At 38.5% G+C, this 21,640-nt stretch overlaps 1 pseudogene; it reads right to left on the bottom strand.

Moving 5' to 3' along the window:
• Positions 1 to 3,601: 3,601 nt before the first annotated feature.
• Positions 3,602 to 3,806, bottom strand: LOC114227676 (U2 spliceosomal RNA; annotated as a pseudogene).
• Positions 3,807 to 21,640: the final 17,834 nt, after the last annotated feature.

Below are 21,640 nucleotides of genomic sequence, written 5' to 3'. Positions count from 1 at the left end.
TTTAGTTCTTTAAATATTACTTTCTATTCTTATACCAATTATGTACAGACATACTGTCCTTTAAAAAATAGCTCACTATCACATTAACCATACTTTTGACTACCACCATTAGTCTGAGTTCCCATTTGGCCTGTTTTGGAGGCAACACTATCAGGAATTTTTATGATTTTTGGAAGCTAAAATTTAACACAGATTCTCTTCACACAGACCCCCCATTTTAAAAAATATATATATTTTATTGATTTTTTACAGAGAGGAAGGGAGAGGGATAGAGAGTTAGAAACATCGATGAGAGAGAAACATCAATCAGCTGCCTCCTGCACACTCCTACTGGGGATGTGCCTGCAACCGAGGTACATGCCCTTGACCGGAATTGAACCTGGGACCTTTCAGTCCAAAGGCTGATGGATGCTCTATCCACTGAGCCAAACCGGTTAGGGCACACAGACCCTTTTTGGATAATTTTTCTGTCATTCAGAATTCCCCATACATGTGCCCATTTGTTAGGTTCTGTGAGTATTTTTGCAAGTGAGAACCTTGTTTTCTCTCTGGAGTTGGACCTGTTGGTGCTCGTGTCACCTGCTAATAACACTAATCCTCCTCTGGAATGATCCCTTCATATTTCTTGTCCCTTGATGAATCCCATCTCCAATCTGAATCTCATGAAATCCTAGCCTTAGGCTATTACCATTACTTGTCTGGAAGGAGCTCCTTTTAAAAACCTTCCTTTCTTGGTAAGAATAGAATTCAAAGTCCACCCCCACCCCATCCCAGCTTTAATGCTCTGAGTCATTATGTGATAGCTTGACCCTTTCTCTTGCCAATAGTGTCAGTGACTCTGTAATGTTAAATTTTGGAAGCTAAAATTTAACACAGAATCCTGTGTTCCAAAGGGAAAAAATGAATGTATATTCTCTGCATCTGACTGTGTCTTGATCACATTTCATGGTGACCAAATACCCAATTTAGAAATGTGGTGGGATAGAGCAGAAAACGTAAAGACAGATTCTCAACTTCTAGCCCTCCGTCCTATTTTTTACTTCACCTGTCTTCAAGAGATGAAACTTTTAAAAATGAATTTCACTATATCTGAGGTTGATGCCACCTAATCTCCCCAAATGTTAACTTATCTAGCAGCAGGGGTGAGCTCCCACTCTGGAGTCAAAGGCAGAGAGTTAGGTTTCAGGCACTTGACTCATATAATCAATGACACATCCTCCCAAAGGATGGCCCTGGCCCGTGAGGCTCAGTGTCATTCTTAAATCCTGCTGCTCATAAGGACTTCAGATGTCTTGAAGCCAATGCCGTAGCATTCTGAATAAGATTATAGGCTTTAACATTTGTGAAGATTATCTTCAATCTTTTCTTATAAAATTGCTCTTTAGAGATATTCTGACACATGAATAAAAAATATCAGTTCCTCCAGCAGGGAAAAGAGGCAAAGAGTTTAGTATGATAAATAAGGAATCAGAATTTGTTATTTTCTGAATCTTTTCTGGTTGTCAGGAACTTCACTGTTCCTCATATTTCTCCATCCCATTCACCTGGGACTGCTCGGAAGGCTACCCACCCTGGGAGCCTCCGTGTCGGGGGTGGGGGGGTGGGGTGGAACTTGGGGTTCCTTTTAATCATCCTTTCTTGGGAGAGTGGGGTTTAGGAGGAATGGGATGCAAACAATTATTAACATATTTCATATTAACACAATTTCAATACAATTTCATTTGCAATCCCAATACTTCATTTTACATCTATCGCTTTGGCTTTAGATTTCAGTTCCTCTGACCCTGAATTTCAGATTCTGTTTTTGCACTGTTTCCTGGTGTCTGATCTCATTGTTTGTATTAGCTCTTTCTGCTGTGTCCCTGTCTCAGCTTGCTAGCCTCCAAGCCAAAAGTCCCAACCACTACTTATTGTGAACAAACAAGCATACAAACCCTAAACTCTTACCTGACTTCCTTTTCCTAAATGTGTTACCTGTCCTATTTTTTTTATTGTTATTACTAGAGGCCTGATGCATGGATTTATGCACCGGTGGGGTCCCTCGGCCTGGCCTGCAGGGATCAGGCCGAAACTGGCAGTCTGACATCCCTGGAGGGGTCCCGGAGTGCGAGAGGCCACTCTGCAAAGTTGCTATTGCTTGGCAGCCCCTGCGTCGAGCGTCTGCTCCCTCGTGGTCAGTGCACATCATAGTTACCAGCCAGTTGGCTGGTCGGCTGGTTGCTTAGGCTTTTATATATATAGATTATTTCTTTTAAACTTGATTTTAGAGAGAGAGGAAGGGAGAGGTGATAGAGAAAGAGAGAACCATTTATGTGAGAGAGAGCCCGTACACTCCAGGACTGAACCCACAACCTGGGTATGTGCTCTGTCTGGGAATCTAACATGTGATCCTTTGGTACACTGGATGATACTTCAACCAACTGAGCCTTGCTGGCCAGGGCCATCCTATGGTGAAGTCTTTGTCCCTGACTGCTGAAATCTTTCCTCATTCGACCTTAAAGTGTTCATGATTCTCTGTCTCCTTAATTCAATTTCTAGTTGTGACCAGGCAAATACGCAGTGCCAATATTCATCACTTTCCCAGTCCTGTTCTTTCTGGCTCTCCTGCAGTCCTGCTTTTGCTTCTGATGTTGCAGAAGCGCTGGGACCTTAAGAAGGAAAGACAAACCCAAAAGGAAAACTTCCCTTGTCACTTCATGAACATTTGGGATCTTTTCCCTCAAGAAAAAGCTCCACAGAAAGAGAAAGAAAGAAAGAAACGTTGCCCTTGGCCCTTCTGCTCCCCTGGTGTGTTTTCTCCCCTTGTTCCAAACACACTGTTTCCAATGCGGAACAAGATTACTTCAACATTGCAGGGAAATATGAAAACATACAGTATAAAAATTACATTAGTTATGCTGTGAGGAAGTTATGAATATCTATAGTTTAAAACCTCTCCTTTTAAAATGAATTTTAAGATGTGTAAAAAAAGGAATATCTTTTTTTAAGGACTGGATTTGCAGCAAGCTGGATATCTCCCGAGGGTGGTTGATAACAACACTATTATAGTAAGTCTCTTTTTGTCTCAGCTTTGCTTAAACCGCCAAAAGAGGGAGAACAAAACAATAGGTGATCTCAATGTAATGCTTATGTTCAAGGACAAAAATCGACAGGGTGCTGAGAAAGCAATTTAACTATGTTCTGTAGAGTTTCTTCAAACCCACACTGTGTGGCAACTTTTTTCCTGTTCCCTTACATAATGTTTAAGGTTACTCATGACTTTTCAAACCTATAACTTTAAGGTTATCTGCCATATGTACTATTTCTGTTATTGCCATCTTGGAACACTTAATAGCCTCTTATGAGCAAGAATCACCATCAAGATTCCCTTCAAAATTTCTCTAACTTGCTTATTTTCCATGACATCTTGCCCACAGGAAGCTCGTGCATTATTTTTCCATGCTAGGAAGAAATACTGTTGCCCCAAAGTCGACCTCTCTTTTTCCGTCACTTTCATGTGGAGAGTGGTCTTTAATTGCATCTATTTTCATCCTTTCTTGGCCTGAGGAAACTCTAGTCTCATTCAGTCCCTCAGCTTTAGGGAGCACACATTAAGGTCTCTGATGGGTCTCCCTGAGCCCCATTCATGGGCAAATCAAAATTTATTTTCCTGTTACTGAGGACATAGAACACTTTTCTCAGTCTTCCTTGTAAAGGGATTAAAGCTATGTAGCTGGGTTCTAGCCTTGAAATTTTGACTGAGGAAATTTTTAAACTGGTAAGAACAGATACTACACATGATCATAGCCAAAAGGCCGAGACACGACTGATTGAAGTAATTTTAGACACTTCCAATCTTGTTCCCTAAAAGCTTCATGTTACTTATTTTTAATCCCCTTCCCTGATGGTGGTGATCTGCGGGCCTAGTGCTAAGATGGTGACTGCTGAAGATGGAAGAAACCCAAATCCTAGAGTCTTTGGATGTAAGAGACCAATAAACACCAGGTTTTGTGTGTGTGTTAAATCACACAAATTTTGGATTTATCTCTTGTGGCAAAAGGTTAAGACAGTGAACTGTTTAAACCTCAATCCTTATGCTGGATTTTGGGCAATGGTTGCATAATTGTCTTATTGAAGAACTCCTCTTATAGTTCTGTAGGGTCAGTCTAGGTCCTCCCTCAGAAATTTAGGAATAGGTGGTACAAATTGCTGTGTTCTCTCTCTGTTGTGGCCTCATCTATTTACACTTACTCATTTGCATGTCTAAAATGATAATAATTTTAATATTTTGCAAAGTATTGTTTAAAAATATATTTTTATTGATTTTAAAGAGGAAAGGAGAGGGAGAGAGAGAACTATTAGTGATGAGCGAGAATCATTGATTGGCTGCCTCCTGTAGGCCTCCCTCACTGGGGATTGAGCCCGAAACTGCAACCTGTGCATGTGCCCTTGACCTGGTATTGAACTGTGACCTCCTGGTTCATAGGCCGATGCTCAATCACTGAGCTACATGGACCGGGCAAGGCAGACTTATTCTAAGCAGTGAAATAAATAATTGTATGAATTATAGGTTTTATTCAGTTGTTTAGAGACACAAGGTTTAACCTGATGTATCCAAAAGAGACTGACAAAAATTATTGTTTTTTAATGCATTTTGCCAAAAGAAATTTCATTCAAAATACTTATGCCTTATTGTGTTTTAAGTATGTTTTTTTTAAATCATTGGAATTGTAGATTTAGGTCATTTTGTTTACAGAAAATATTTACTATATAATCTATATTCTAAAGCTATGTTTCATTGTCAAAAAAATCTGCCAAATCAGATATAATAACTGTCAGAAAAAGTCTGATTTGATTTTTCCATTCGAATAGACATATTGACATGTGCCTCTGAGACAGACATCTCACTTCTGAGTTGGGCTGTCTTGTCATGTGTTTATTGTCTGTAAGACCCTGAATTCCTCCCACTTTACTATTCCTTACCATTGTTCTCCTACCTTTGCTCTCACAGGACTCTCCCTCAGGAGCAATGTACTCTTTGACTATGGCTGACAATTGGAGGAGGTGCGGCTATTATGTGAAAATTGCTATCACTCCCACCCTGATCACTAATATATCTAAATTCAAAACATCACCGCACAGATCAAAATACTATGTATTTAATTAATTAATTAGGCTCAATTCTTCTCTGAATTTTCTAATTTTTAAAAAACGAACATACAATGCTTTTATTAGAAACTCATAGAGGATGATTTTCAAAATTTAAACACGGCACACCAGTATTAGAATAAAACCAAGCTATGTGGACTGTACCAACCAGAGATGTGTAGAAACAGCTAACATTGATATCTTCTGATAAAAATTCTAAGTTTTCTGACTAGCTATAGTGCAAAATCCCATCAGATTAAAGCACTTAAATGCAAATGTAGAATTGTGGTGGGGTTAGTTTGGGTTTGCAGAAGAGTGTTTTTATTAATGATCTTCCAATTAAAACACATGATTCATCTGTGCCTTTGCAAGGAATTACGATTTACATGTGTCATTTCTGCCTATTCTTTGCCTTTTTTTACCTTAGTAAGCAAGCAAATGGCAATTTTGAGAGCATAAGGAACAATCAGAATTAGCCTTATGCAACAATTTAAAAAAAATAAGAGTTCTCTCAAGTTAATGAAACATAAATTGACATGGTACAACAAAACTGCAAATACCTAGGATTTAAGAAGAACTGTTTCAGTATCTCAGATAATGCCATGCCTATTATAATGAAACCAGTCAATAGTTTGTTAATGTTAACTTGACTAAAATAGAATGAGGAGAAAAAGGAAGAAAATAAGTGAAATAAAATTTTAACAAAATATCTATTATCTTTCAGGTATAATATTGCATATTTTATATATATTATCTATTTCCCACAGCAACACTAAGGAGTAGTTACTATTACAACTTTGAACATGAATAAATTGAAATTTAGTCAAGTTAGGTAAAAAAAAAACCCCCCACACAACAGTTTCCAGTCAGTCAGATAGAAATGATAGAGGAAAACTTCAAATTCCAGGTGGGCCTTATTCCCATGTTCATGGTTTGCCCAATTTTGCCTTATGTAACTGAATGCACACCTGATTTGGGTTGAGTATTATTGACAAACGACAGGATAAAGCTTTGCTGAAATATGAATGTGCCATTAAGACAAGTACTATATGATTGGGAATGACCAACAGGATCTCAGACTTCAATGATGTGCATTCTGGGGGATAGAAGTGATTGACAGTTTCACAGTGGCAAGGCAGAAAAGTGGGGAAAAATAATTTCAAGCAAGAAAGTATTAGAATCAGCAGGAGATGACACTTAAGAAAATATATACGGAAAACTTAAAAATGATAAAATTGCTAATCAGTCTTCAGTAAACTCAGCAGGCAGTAAGTTCCAAAGAGCTGCTAATGAATTATTAAACCGAAACGTGGCCCTGGATTAAGATAAAAAGGAGCCAGAAAACGACATCTTCTAAATGATACGAAACCAATGTGACAATCAGCAACTTTGAAAATATCGTGAGGATGTTGAGGGGGTGCTATTTGCTTCACATGTTTCTACATCAATTATGCATTTTAAAGTAAACTAAAGAGGCTCCTAATTAGGCTCCTTCCACAGCTGTCAGAGGACTTTTTTCTTTATTTAGTACCAACTTTAGATCCTGTGATAAAACATCCATGATTACAAATACCAAGTGAAAGAGCAAATGAATTAAAGATGGGCCCAAGATTCTGAGCACAAGTCAGGTAGCTTTTGAGTGGAGTTGTCTACGGCTCAGATTGGCATTTTCCAGTATTTCATTCTCTTTCCTTTATTTACACATAGGTTGGCATATGTTTCAACTGTAAATGGATCTAATACTATGAAATTATTAAACCATTCAGAAGACTAGTGACCTCATTGGGATGGAGAGGATGGAACCACCTGGAACAGAGGTTCTGAGAGCTATCCATGAACTCTGAACCTCAGTGCTGATTTAGGGAGATAGAAGTCTTGAGAGCTATAATTTGTAAAGAGAAAAAAACAACTGTATCTCATTTTCAAATTGTCCCTTGATATATCAAGGGCCATCGTGCCACCATCAGACTAAAAGAACTGGAGTTTACACTCTGCACATGAGAAAGTGACTGCAGGAGGTCGAAAAAGCCCTATGAGAAGATGCTATGGAAAAAAACAGAAGGAGGGCAGGGGGGTCAGAGGAGTTTACTATAACCTCAGTGGGCATGAGGTGTATTTTGGAAACACCTGGTTATGTTTTGGTCAGTAGAAACTCCTGATATGTTGAGGGAGAAACCAAGGCCATCTGGCATGGTACTCTGCTTGCTTATTCCGCCTTTGATTGTGTGTGACCAGGTCAAACAGTATCTCAGGATGGAAGATATATATAGATAAATGAATGTTTTTGATTTCCTACAACCTATGGAGAATGAGAAGAAAGTCTAGGATGCCTCACAGGGGGGCAGAAGTGGTCAGAGTCCTGGTGGACAGGCAAAGGCCTGGGGTCAGGACAGAGGTGCAAAGGCATTATTTGCACACAACGAGTAGTGGTGGGAGATGGATCCCTGGAGATTGGGGGAGACCACAACTTTGGATGCACTGTTGGTGGAGACTACCATTATGAATACAGCAACCCAAAGGACAGAAGTAACCAAGACCTAGAAGGCAGAAAATAGAACAGAGGCCCCATTTACCACTACTATGAAGATAATTGTTGCTTTGGGGGAAGAAGAAAGATTGAGCATCTCTCCTAAAGACACTGAATCTCTCCTAAGAAGACTGACACTTATATTTAACTGGCAAGCCCCAGGGGCCTCTCCAGGTTATCCTGCTAGAGCCCACACTACAGCAGAATGAGCTTAGTTATAGAACATAAACAAGTGTGCTTTGTTTTCATCGAACCAAAAAGAAAATTCTTTCTCTCATGTAAAAGTCTAGAGGTATGTGAACAGGGCTGCTCCATCATGCTATACTCCTAGATTATTATTCTACCATTTCTAGCATGCTTTCCTCATGGTCCAAGATGGTGGTATTTGAATTTCAAGGAGAAGATTAGAGAAAGTAAAGAAGAATAAAGGAAAGAATATGTACATTTCTCTTATGGAAGGCTCTTTGAAGCTGTCCAGGGCACATGCACTTAATTTTGTTTTGCTAGCTAAAAATTTATTTCTAGCTGCAAAGGATGTTGGGAAATACTGACTTTATTTGACATGACCAGCTAAAAATTCTACTATGTATTTCAGAATAAAGAGATGTTGGGAGAAAATTAAGAACTTGGCCACAGAATGCTGGATGTAAGACTATGTAAGAGAGAGCAGATGACAGATATCCAGGCCATGTACTGTTTTATTAGTCTTTTTGAGTTTCTCCCACATTTGGCAGTACTCAGACTACAAATGCTAGCTTATACGATAGTGATTTTTATGCTTCTTTTTGTCATTGTAGATATTTCAAAAAGGGATTAGGAGAGGAATGTTCAGTTCTGCTAGCCAAGTAACAGTCTGTCTTTGAAGTTTTGATTCTTTAAGAGTTACTTAGAAGAAAGAGGCTTGGTGTCACAAACTGAATCTTTCACTTATTTTAAGACTTTGTTTTTAATGCTCTTGTTTAGTCTTCAAACTACCAATTTTCCTCAACGCATTCCCCACTAAGCTACTAATTGTTCTTCTGATTTGAAATTTTTACAAGCGTGGTATTTATATCGTCCCCTGTTTGCCTCTTTTTCATTTTGAAAAAATATTATTTAAGGATGAATAACTTTATTAAGGTACTTAAAAATAACTATTGAGGTAAAACTCTGTAGCTTTTAAAATAACTTTATTGAGTTGTAATGTTTTATAGTTTTATTGGCGACAAAGAAAAGACACCACTCATTAAAGTGTACAATTCAATGATATTTTAAATTGACCAAGTTGTTCAATCACCATAAATTGGTTATATAATATTTACATCTTCCCAATAACATCTCTTGTGCCCATTTACTGTTCATTGTATTTGCCTTTCTCCTTCATCCCAGGCAACCACTAATCTACTTTTTGTTTCTATAGATTTGCCTTTTCTGGACATTTCATATTAACTGAGTCAGAAAATGGTCTCTGTGTCTGGCTTCTTTTATGAGTTTATATATATATTTTTCAATTCCATACATGTCTTAGCTTGTATAAATAATTCTTATTTATCTCCAAATAATATTCCATATTAGTCCATTCATTTGTTGATTTACATTTAGGCTATTTCCAGTTATAGTTATGATGATTAAATTAATCAATATCTCCTAATAATCTCCAAACCTTTGGTTCATCAGTCTCTGAATGGTGGCTGAGTCTTAGTGATACTGTCTCAGCATAGAAATGTTTTACTGGATAAGAACATGGTAATTTTTGTTATTTTTCTTTACCATTCAAACATGATGATTTCCAGCACTAGAAAAAGCTGACATCTGTCCAGAATTTCTAGGCAAACTTTGGAAACATGGAGGCCCATGTGCCTTTGCATCCGTTTATCATGAATAACTTTGCTAAGAAGGTTTGTGTGCAAGTCTTTTTGTGGGTATATGCTTTCAATTCTCTTGAGTATATACCTAGGAGGTATTCCTGGGTTAGTAAATTTATGCTTATCATTTTGAGTAGCTTCTAAATTATTCTCCAGAGTGGCTATATTAGTTTGCTAGAGTGGCGTAACAAAATATCATAGACTGTGTAGCTTAAACAACAGAAAATTATTTCTCTCAGCTATGGAGGCTGGCAGGGTTGGTGTTCTCTAAGACCTCTCTCCTTGGCTTACAGATAGCTGCCTCCTCGCTGTGTCCTCACATGGCTTTTTTGTCTACGTGTGCACACCCCTACGTGTGCACACCCCTGGTGTCCCTTTGTGTGTCCAAATGTTCTTTTCGTACAAGGACACCAGTCATATTGGATTAGAGACCACACTAATAGCCTCACTTTAACTGATCTTTTATAAAAGCCTTCAAATATAGTCACATTCTGAGGTACTGGGTGTTAGGGTTTCAGAATATGAATTTTGAGGGGCCACAGTTGAATCCTAACAGTAGCTGTACCGTTTTATATTTCTACTAGAAATGTGTGAGGGTTCAATTTCTCCACATTCTTAGCACTTATTCTTGTATTTTTTATTGTAGCCATTATAGTGGATCTGATATACTGGTTTGTGGTTTTAAGTTGCCTTTCCCTAATGACTAATGATGTTGAGCATCATTTCATATGCTTATTAGCCATTAGTATATCTATTTTAGTGAAATGTCTATTCAAATCCTTTGCCAAGTTTTTAACTGGTATTTGTCCAGCAAAACAGGATACATCCATTTCTAATCTCTTTTTGAAATGTCTATAATGACCTAGAAGGGTAAAGAAAAGATACCACTAGCCTTGGCTGGGGTATTCAGTGGTTAGAGCATCAGCCCATGCACTGAAGAGTCATGGGTTCAATTCCTGGTCAAGGGCACATACCTGGGTTGCAGGTTTGATCCCTGGCCCCTGTTGGGGCATGTGCAGGAAGCAACCAATCCATGTGTCTCTCTCACATCGATGCTTCTCTTTCTCTCTTTCACTCTCTCCCTCCCTTCCACTCTCTCTAAAAATCAATGGAAAAATATCCTTGAATGAAGATTAACAACAACAATAAAAACCTCTTATACCTCAAAGACTTTGTAAATCATGTTCAAATGCTTCCCAAATACAGTTATGATGATTAAATTACTAATTAATATCTCTAAACATTTGGTTCATCAGTCTCTGAATGGGGGTTGCATCTTGGTGATACTCTGTCAGCATAGAAATGTTTTACTGGATAAGAACATGGTAATGTTTTCTTATTTTTTTATACTCATCCAGCACTACAAAAACTGACATCTGTCCTGGATTTCCAGGCAGACTTTGGGGACATGGAGGCCCATGTGCCTTTGCATCCGTTTAGCTTCTGAATGTGCAATCTATAGGCATCTAACTTTGTATACACCGTCTAGACATTCTGAGATTCAATTGTATCCTTTGGTTGAACTGAACTTAATTAAGTACTGCCACGTTCAGGAAGGCATACTGTTGTATACTTCATGATGGCAGGATTTTTTTTGTTTGTTTGTTTGTTTTTATATTTGTTGTATCTGCAACACATGCCCAGCAAGTAGTAAATATTTAAAAATTATTTGTATAATGAATGAAAAGCCAGTATATGATGCCATTATTTACTTTGGTTGCTATTTCGAACCCCATAGTTAAATACTATCAATTTTAGCTCCTAAATATTTCTTAATCCAACACTTCTCTCCATCTTTAATTCCACCATAAACTAATTACCACCTGTATTAACAGGAATATGAAATATCCTAACAAATCTTCCTGAGTCAAGTCTGGCTCTAGTCCACCCTATTCTTCTGTAGGCATCGAGGATGTGTAAATGTGATCATCTTACTCTACTGCTACCCTGTCTCCAATTGCTCTTTGGTACAAATCCCAGTAGAACAGGTACAATGCATAGCCCATCATCTATGGCATTATTTGATGGATGAAAAAAACCCCACCAATTCTTGATGGAGAAATCATCTGAAAATTCAATTGACATTTGAAATTCTGATTGGATGCTGACATCTTTGTTTGTGGACTCACCAGTCTTAGAGGAAAAAAAACCTCCTTGGGGCTCATTTCTAGGAACAGGCAGGCCCCAAATGGCTGAACAAGATTATGTCCTTAGTGGGGCTTGTTGGCTCTACTCTGAAGCCTCAAAGATTATGTCCAGACCTCCAAGCCTCTTCTTCTTAGCAGTTTCCTATGGGTTCACCTCATATTGCCATCTGAGAAGTGTAGGAGATGATAGACACAGGGAGAATGAAGGAAGGAGGAGTTTTAGCTAGCTATAATAAGAAAAATACTTAAATCTGTTTGATCCTAGGCAAGAAGACTGGGAATAAGTGTGGTAGGACCACATAGAGGTTTGGGGATAAATCTTATCCTATACGAGAGGCCCAGTGCACAAATTTGTACATGGGTGGGGTCCCTTGGTCTGGCCAGCAATCGGGGCCAATCGGGGTCAATGGGGGACTGGCCTGCTGTGCAGTTGGCCGGCTGTGGGAGGTTGGCTGTGGGAATGCACTGACCATCAGAGGGCAGCTCCTGCATTGAGTGTCTACCCCCTGGAGGTCAGTGAGTGTCAGAGCAACTGGCCGACTGATTGGTCGTTTGGTCGCTTAGGCTTTTATATATACCCTGAGTGGCCAGATTATTATGACCACCCCATCAGTACTTCGTTGAGCGACCTTTTGCCTTCAATACTACAGTGATTCTTCTTGGCATTGACTCCACGAGATGTTGAAAGGTGATGCGAGGAATCTGACACCATGCCTGATGAATAGCACTGTCCAGTTCTGTGAGATTTGATGGTTGTGGAACCAGCTGCCTGATGGCTCTTTTAACTTCGTCCCACAAATGCTCAATTGGATTGAGATCTGGTGATTGTGGGAGCCATCTAAGCAAGGTAAAGTCTCCCTCATGTTCTTGAAACCACTCCTGCACAATACGAGCACCGTGGCATGGTGCATTGTCTTATTGGAAGAAGCCATCTCCATTGGGATACGCCATCAACATGATAGGATGAACTTGATCAGCAACAATACTTAGGTATGTTGTGCTATTCAGACGTTGTTCCACATGAATTAAAGGGCCCAAATCATGCCAGGAAAACATGCCCCAAACAATAACACTGCCCCCACCAGCTTGAAGGGTTGTACTCATGCATGTGGGGTGCATGCTTTCATGCTGTTTCCGCCAAATTCTCACTCTGCCATCTGCATGATGCAACTGGAAACGTGATTCATCAGACCACATGATGTTTTTCCATTGCTCGACTGTCCAATCCTTGTGTTCCTGTGCGAATTGGAGACATTTTATCTTGGTAACTGCAGACAACAAAGGTGTTCGAACAGGCCTTCAGCTTCCATATCCCATATGATGCAGTGTACGGCTAATTTGCCTACAAACATCAGGTGGTCATAATAATCTGGCCACTCAGTGTATATCCTACCAAATAAAAGGGAAGTATGCAAATAACCATCACTCCTCTACGCCCACAATTGGGCTGGTGGGAGGCTGGGGGTGGGACTTGGGGTGGCTGATTGGGCTGGCGGGAGAAGCGAGGGGCAGGGACTCACAAGTCCCCGCCCCGCGTTTCTCCCACCGGACCCAATGGCTGGCGCTGCGGGAGGACCCATGGGGCCGGCAGAAGATGCTGTTGGCGGAACTCAGGGTGGCCGATTGCGTGGCTGCCGGCACCAGTTTTCCACCAGCATCAGTTTTCCTCTGGCCACCCGCCGATCAGAGCGGAAAACTGGTGCTGGAGGAACTCGGGGTGGCCGATCGCGCTGGCGGGAGGCGCTCCGATCAGCGGGTGGCCAGAGGAAAACTGGTGCTGGCAGCCAGGTGAAGGAAGGTCTATTGCACGAAACTTCATGCAACGGGCTTCTAGTATCCTACCTAATAATAGACAAATATGCAAATTGACCATACCTCCGACACACCCACAAGCCACGCCCACTATCCAATTAGAGCCAGTATGCAAATTAACCCAACCAAGATGGCTACAGCCACAGAGAGCAAGGTTTCCTAGGTAACAGAGGAAGCCAAGCTTTCCGCCTGCCCTTGCCAGGCCTAAGCCTCCACTCAAGCTACAAAGTTTCAATTATAGAAGGTAAACAAATTCAAACAGAAATGGCGGCAGAATGGAGCTTGAGAGAGCAGGCCAGGGTTGCCCCCAGGAACAGGGGAAGCAAAGCTTTCCACACACCCTGGCTGGGCCCACCCGCTTAAGGCAACAAAGTTTCAATTATAACCCCAACAGAAATGGCTGCTGGCTGTGGAGGGAGCCTCAGGCTTGGCTCCGCTCCAGGCTACAAAGTTTCAGTTGTAGAAGGAAAATAAATTCCAGATACCAGGGCCTCCGCTTGGGTTGCCAGGGGGTGTGGCCGGCCTGCAAACCACCACAGGCCCCTCGCTCAGGCCGCCCCACACCCCAAGGGAACCCCACCCTGATCTGGGACACCCTTCAGGGCAAACCAGCTGGCCCCCACCTGTGCATCAGGCCTCTATCCTATCTAATAAAAGAGTAATATGCAGATTTATCATCACTGCAACACACAATATGGCTGCCCCCATGTGGTCAAAGATCCTGCCCCCATGTGGACACAAGATGGCCACCACAAGATGGCCAGCAGGAGAGGGCAGTTGGGAGGTACCCGGCCTGCAAGGAAGGGCAGTTGAGAAGGACCAGGCCTGCAAGGGAGGGCAGTTGAGGTGATCAACCCTGCAGGAGAGGGCAGTTAGTTTAATAATGAATTCCTTAGCCCAGTAGTATTTTTTTCTGTCTCTATTTCTTTCTCTAAATTAGTATTAGCAGCCAGGGGTTCAGTAAAAGGATCTTTCTATAGACTATTAGTAAATTTTTTCTTATCTGAAAGGAATTATAATCATAATTAATAATACTTACCAAATTGCATCTGGGGAACCTTAAGAGTCTGGAGAATATGGAACTACTGAACTGAGAGGACATTCATTATCCTTGAAACAGCTAGCATAAAAATATATAGTTAATCTGCATGTTATTAAAAATAAAATGTAAAGTTCTCTGTCAAAAAAACTATATTTTTATTATCTCAGTGTAGATTTGAATCTCATTGTATCATGTTTAAATTACTTCATTCTTCTCCTTTATTACTTTCTTTCTGTTCATCCCCACTTCTTTATGCTGGCAACATAAATAAATTCAAACAGTAGAAGGTTTACAACTTTTGTGTATGAGATGTAATTTTTTAATATCCCTTAGTTTGGCCTACTTGGATTTTGAATAATGTGGGGGCCACAAGATTCAACTTAATTGCTGTTGAGAAATTTGAACCTATTATCCAATCCCATGCTAGCTTGCACAACTGTGCTCACCTTTGCTCTATGCTCATTTTATATTATATTACTTTCTGGGCTATGATAAGGATTTATCTCTGCTCTTAATTGGTAAATATATAAATTCATGAGAGATTTGTGCTAACATGTTTTTCTTTTACATGGGAAATAGCATTTTTGAGGACATTTTATTACAGAGGAAAAACTAGATGTGTCTTATATGCAGCTTCACAATCAATAAATTCAATACTAAATTATATAGAGGAAACAGGCCTATAAATATAGGGGATTCTTATTTTGAATGTGCCTGAATGTATATGATATGATCTTGCTTTCACTTGTATGTTCTCACACTGTACTAGGTACTACAGTCCCCCACATCTGTGTTTGTCATCCCTTGTTGGATCACTTTGGGTCAAGAAGAAATAAAATACTGAGTGTGTCCACTAATCTACCAAAACTTATTGTGACATCAGATACCTTAAGACATGCACTATGTCTTTTGTTTTTTAAATATTTTTTATTGATTTTTTACAGAGAGGAAGAGAGAGGGATAGAGAGTTAGAAACATCGATCAGCTGCCTCTTGCACACCCCATACTGGGGATGTGCCCGCAACCAAGGTACATGCCCTTGACCGGAATCGAACCCGGGACCCTTCAGTCCGAAGGCCGATGCTCTATCCACTGAGCCAAACCGGTTTCGGCCCATGCACTATGTCTTAAGTTCCCTACCAGATGGGCTCTCCCTAGCTGGCCACTCTACCTGAAGCTCTAGAGCCATCCCAATGACTTATACTATCCAATGTTCTAGAGAAACACTGTCCAATTGGCCTTCCTGCAATGATGGGAGTGTTCGGTATCTTTCCAGTATCTAATATGATAACTGGCACTTGAAATGTGGCTAGTTTGACTGAGGAACTGAATTTTTAATTTTATTTAATTTTAATTGAGTTTAACTTAAATAGCCACACATGGTTAGTGGCTACCGTATACTGGACAGTGCAGCTCTAGAGCCTTGTTGAACTGTTTTCTCAGCCCTCCCTAAGAGACTGCTCACCTGAGCCTCTACCAGAAGTCTCTAGACACTGAGCCCTACAATGCTTTTCATATTTCTAATGTCCAGCTCTTCACTGACCTCCAGCATTCTCTCTGGATTTGAGGTTTTACAACATCAGTAAACCTCCTATAACTAAACTTCTCCTTTTTTTTTTTTCCCAGATAGCTGAAGTTTGACTTGAGGACATAACTTCCCAGTAACCATCTCAAATGAAAGGTGATTTTTCTTTCCTATTTCATGCACTATAAGACCTCATGTTGAGATAAGTATCTTCTTAGCTCTTTAGGGCTATTTCCAAACCAGTTTTCTACTTTCCTTCTTTAAATAAAATCATAGCTACTTTGAGGCTTATGCTGTCAGTTCATATCACCCTACAACCAACTTTTCATCCACTTTCCCCTCCCACTTATAGTCATAGATGACTTTAATAGGTACCTCTTTTCCAGTGCACATTATTGTCGTTCTTGGTAATTTCAAAATTTATATGAATAATTCATTTAATACTTTGGCCTCTTATAGTCTTGTCCCTTTATACATAATAATCTTTCTTCCACCTCAACAACTGACTATTATATAACTACAGTCACATCATATAACTATACCACATTCTAAATTGAACCACATCTAGCTAGGCCAGGAGTGAACCTGAGGAGGGGCGGCAATGGATTAAAGAAAACAGACAAGAGAATATAGTTGGGACCAGGTGGATCACTGTGCCTGGATGAGGAAACAGTGACACAGCCTGTAAGCCGACGATTTATTTTATAGTCAGATCACACAAAGCAAAGCAAGGGCAAGATGTTTACAGTGTTCTTGCGAGTTTCAAATCTGCTTCTTTCCTGTTGTTGCCATTCTCTGAACTCTATCAAGCACCCCCCTCAGCCCACATCCCTTAGCTACCTAGGACTGCAAGGTCAGACTATAAGGTCAAGCTTAAAACCATAGCCTTTTGGCTATAATTGTGCTGGGAGGGCTTTGCCCTCCAAGCTGGAACTTGTATGTGGCTTTGCCACAAATCAGTCTGAGGCTTGAACCTGTCTGAACGCTGTAGCCGCTCTCCACACTAAATTCCCAAATTTGAACAATCTATTCTGTCCCACAACTTATACTCCCAACTATCTTTTTCTAGTACTCTCATTCAACAATCATTTGACTAATTGAGGGTTCTCAGTCCATTGATGTTTCCACTTTTTACTCATTAATACCATATGTTTCTCTTTATTTTTTCTCAGCTTAGATACCATGTCCTCCATGTATTCATGCCCTTAAAAAACACTTTTCAAGCCTGTTCTTCTATCCTTCTGTTAAAATTTTTCTCAAAGTTAAAATACTAGATAACATAAATATTGAAAATAATGTTTCATACCTAAGCCATTGAGCACTGTTACAGACAATTGAACAACCGAGTGGACTTTTCTCAACTTAACTTAAATGACCTCAAATTTCAAATGAGTGCTTGACATTGCCTGGTTAGTCTTACTATATCTCCTTAGTGAATTTGTTTTTTTCATTCTCTAAAGGTGAGCATTTTGCATCTTCTTTCTTCTCAAATTTTCAACACAACCCTTTACAATCCACTGATAATTTTTCATCATGCTTTACTAAAAAAATAGAAACAATCACATAGGTTGTCTTTTCACTCTCGCCTGTACTGGTATATCTGTGTATGCACCCACCTTCTCTCTTGCTTTTTTTTCTTTCTTGTAAAAGTTTGAACCCTTCACAAGTACTCAGCTTCCCTTCATTTAGCAAACTATTTTAATCTTAAAATATTTCCATCTCTTTATTGTATCATTAACTTCCTACTCTCTACTTGGTCAATATTATTATTATAAAAGCATACACACTAGGGCTGCTCATTTTAAATAAATAACCCCCAACCCTATATCCTTCTCAGCAACTCTGCCATTTCTCTGCTTTTCTTAGCCATACCATTTATTAATTTTCTGTACCCCAAATTATTATCTTCACATTCTCTATTCTCTTTTTTTAAATTTTATTTATTTATTTATTTTGGGTTTTTTTTGTTTAAAGTATTACATATATTAGTACATATATATCTCCTTTTTCCCCCCATTGACCTTCCCCCAGCCTCCCCTATCCTCTGTCGCATGCCCTCATCCCAGCCCCCCCATCTATTCTCTTTTTTTATAAATAATGTCCAACTAAGATGCAGTCTCCATTTATTGAAATTCCTCTTTGTCAAGGCCACCAACAAACAACATGTTGGTATATTTCAGTCATATTCTCAAGAACATTAAATCTAGATGTCTATTCTGTTCATTGTAAAATATTTTCTTTATCTGGATTTTCATAATATCACACTTTCTTGTTTTTGCCTCCTCTTCATGCTCTTTTTCAGCCTTATATGTCTGTCTTCTCCTTCTTTATCTGACTTGAATGGCTTAAAGGAATGGTTCCTTTGTGCCATCTCATCTACTTTCATGACTTTAAATATAAGCTGTGTGGCAGCACAAAGTTCTAGGTTTGAAAACCATCAGAAGCAATTACTAATTTTTATAATTTCTTCACAAATTTTCTCATTAACTTTATGAAGAAGAGAAATAATAATCAGACTCATCCTGTAAGAACTGTTTTAGTTTTTGGAAGCATTTTGGAGAACAAAGAAAAGAAAGAAACAAGAAATTAATGATGTTATTTACCCACTAGGCACATATTCCATTAACTAACCCAGTTTTCTTATAAAGAATATTATATTACACCTCCATGAAATTATTTTTAGAAGCTATATGTTAAAGGTTATATGGCAGATAGAACTGTCTTAATGAATTTAGACAAAAGAGATTAATTACTTTCTTACTTTGAATAGAAAGAATGAGTTTTGCTAATTGTGGTATAGAGCATAGTTAAATTTAGTCTTCTTGGGGTCTTGATTTAACTTGATTATTTATATTATCAAGGCTCATTCTTTAATTTTAGTTTTTCTATTAGCTCAAAGTAAGTTTGTGCTTTTTGTGTCTTGTATGAGAATACTTTGCCTACTCAAAAAGTACAAATGTTTTGTTCAATGTATTTTTGGAGAAATTTTATAATTTTAGCTTTTAAATTTAGGATTATGATCATTTTAAATTTAAATTTTGTTTATAGTATTAGGTAAGGTTCAAGTTCAAGTTCATCCCTCCCCTCCATGCATGTCTAGTATAAGCACCATTGTTGAAAAGATTTGCTTTCTTTTGAATTATCTTGGTACCTCTGTTAAAATTCAATTGGCATTATATACGGGGTGGGGCAAAAGTAGGTTTACATTTGTTTATATGGCAAATAATACAATAATTAATAAATTAAAAATACAAGAATAAACTGTTTTGCATACTCAAACTGTAAACCTACTTTTGCCCCAACCTGTATATTGGTCAACTTGTGGACCCTATTTCCTCTTCAACATTTTCTATTTTATAAGTGGAGTAATTTTTGTTTTAATGTCTATTATTTAGTTTATATTTTTTGTCAAAATTTTACACATATTTATTTATTAAGTCTAGTAGTTTTATAGACTTGTAATGAACAAACTATAATACTTGGCATAAAACCTCTCACTCCTCTTCCAAGGCAGGAACTTTCCATTATTTTTATTGCTTTTTTTTGGTATTTGCCATCACATATCATTGTTATTTTTACTTCCTGTTTTTTCAGTCTTACACATGAAGTTATTATAATTCTTGGTTGAATATAATAATTTCTTCTTTATGTTGGAATACATCTTCTAGTATTTTGCTAAAGAAGAAATTAACTACAAATTTTAAAAGATCTGTTAGCAATCAAAATTTAAAAATACAACAGAAAGGTTGAAAGATAAAGGTGAGTAAATCTTCACTAAATCTCAAATGGCATAGAGATGAAAAATTACAAACAGAGGCCAAGTATGAGATATTCTAATACATAAAAAATAAGAGTCCCAGACAGAGAGAAAAGGGAAAAAAGAGGAAAGTAAATCATCAAAGAAATACTTCAAGAAAAATGTTCAGAACTGAATGACATGGCTTTCCAGTTAAAAGGGCTCACCAAAATTGGAAGAAAATAGGTGAAAAAGATTAACGTTATTATAACATTTTAGGGAACTTCATTATAATGTTTTAGAAAACCAGAAAAGATAGATCATGTTTCCAAAAAGAATACAATTTTCATACAAATTATTGGGAAGTAGCACGGCCTCAGATTTCTGATTTAGAGCAGGAGGTGGGAAACTATAGCCCATGGTTGTATTATCTATGGCTACTTTTGTGCTACAATGGCAGAACTGAAGAGTTTTGACAAAGAAATTATGGCCTGTAAAGCCTAAAATGTCTACTATCTGGCCCTTTACTGAAAATGTTTGCTTAAATCTGCATCAGAACAATGCCAGAAGTTAGAAGTGATAGGTTTAATGACTTAAATTTCTGAAAGAGAAGGATTTCTAATTTAGAATTAGATAGTCAAATTATCAATGACATTTGAGAGTGAAAGAAAGACATATTCAGATATATAATCTCTCATAAATGCACTTCCCAACACACAAAATTAAATTCAATCCATTCTCCCTTTGTTGCTTTTTTTGAGCTCCTTCTTTCCCATTTAACTTGTATACATTTTTAAAATTTTAAAATAAAATACAAATAAACTCTCTAAATAATTTGGAATGTGTGAGCAGTAGCTTTCTCATCAAAAGCACGACTCCTTCATTGGAGGCCTAGAGAAATGAGCTTAGATTCAGGATATGGAGTTGATGTGGTAAGTTCCAGAGGTGAAAGGGGCCACCCACCCAAAATTTAGTTTGGAGATTGGTGACATGCAGCTTTCTGGAAAGGCAGGAAATGTTTCCAATCAAGTTCAAAAAAGGATTGAGAAAGCAGGAAAAGGAGATTGGTTTGAGGTTGTGAGGTGTTTAAGGGCTGGGACCAGAGGATTTCTTGCATAGAGACTGAATTTGCATGGTTTGAACTTCCCACCAGTGCCATAGGAGAACACAAACATGCTTTCTTATTAAGTTACCCAGAAATGGGACAGAAAGGTCGAGGAGAGTAGTGGGACTTGTCATCAGTCAAATATCAAAATGGAGTCAGACTCTTTTTGACAAGAGTCATTAGGATAATAAGAGTAATTACACAAAAGCACACCACTTAAAGGCCCATCCTACCTTTCCCAGTTTTGGCAGGTTCCTTCCTTCTAATAGAGCCAGATATTCATTTTCATTTATATAAGAGTACTCAGTAGGAAAAGTAAGGCAGTGGGGATGATTGGTATGGTAATGATCTGATGTTATTATTTTGTAGGCATCAAAATTAACATAAGGGAGGTTACATTTACATTGCAAAAGTTGTTTTAAATTTACAATTTTATATTTTTTAAATTTGTGTGTAAGGCAGCTATATTTGTGGGAGATAATACTGATGTGATTCTTGACAAGATAAAGTATAGGTCTGTGGAATATACACACATACCTGTTTTCTAGAATGTAATTGTTGAAGCAAATATGATATGTCCAAGGCAGATGTCTCCTTGGAAAGTACATATTCAAAGCTGGAGACCCGGACACCTTGTCATTGTGATAGTACTGAGTAGGAGCTCTTATGTGACTTATGTGATGTCTTCCATCTTTAGGCAATAGATAATTGCACAGTTTATTTGGAAGAAGTGTTAAGACATTGTACCTCTTGTGACTGCAATATCTTGAAAACT

This window comes from Eptesicus fuscus, chromosome 6, assembly GCF_027574615.1.
Source record: "Eptesicus fuscus isolate TK198812 chromosome 6, DD_ASM_mEF_20220401, whole genome shotgun sequence".
NCBI classification, from domain to species: Eukaryota; Metazoa; Chordata; class Mammalia; order Chiroptera; family Vespertilionidae; genus Eptesicus; species Eptesicus fuscus.
The sequence above is the reverse complement of the archived record's forward strand: the minus strand, read 5'-3'. Positions and strand labels throughout refer to the sequence as shown.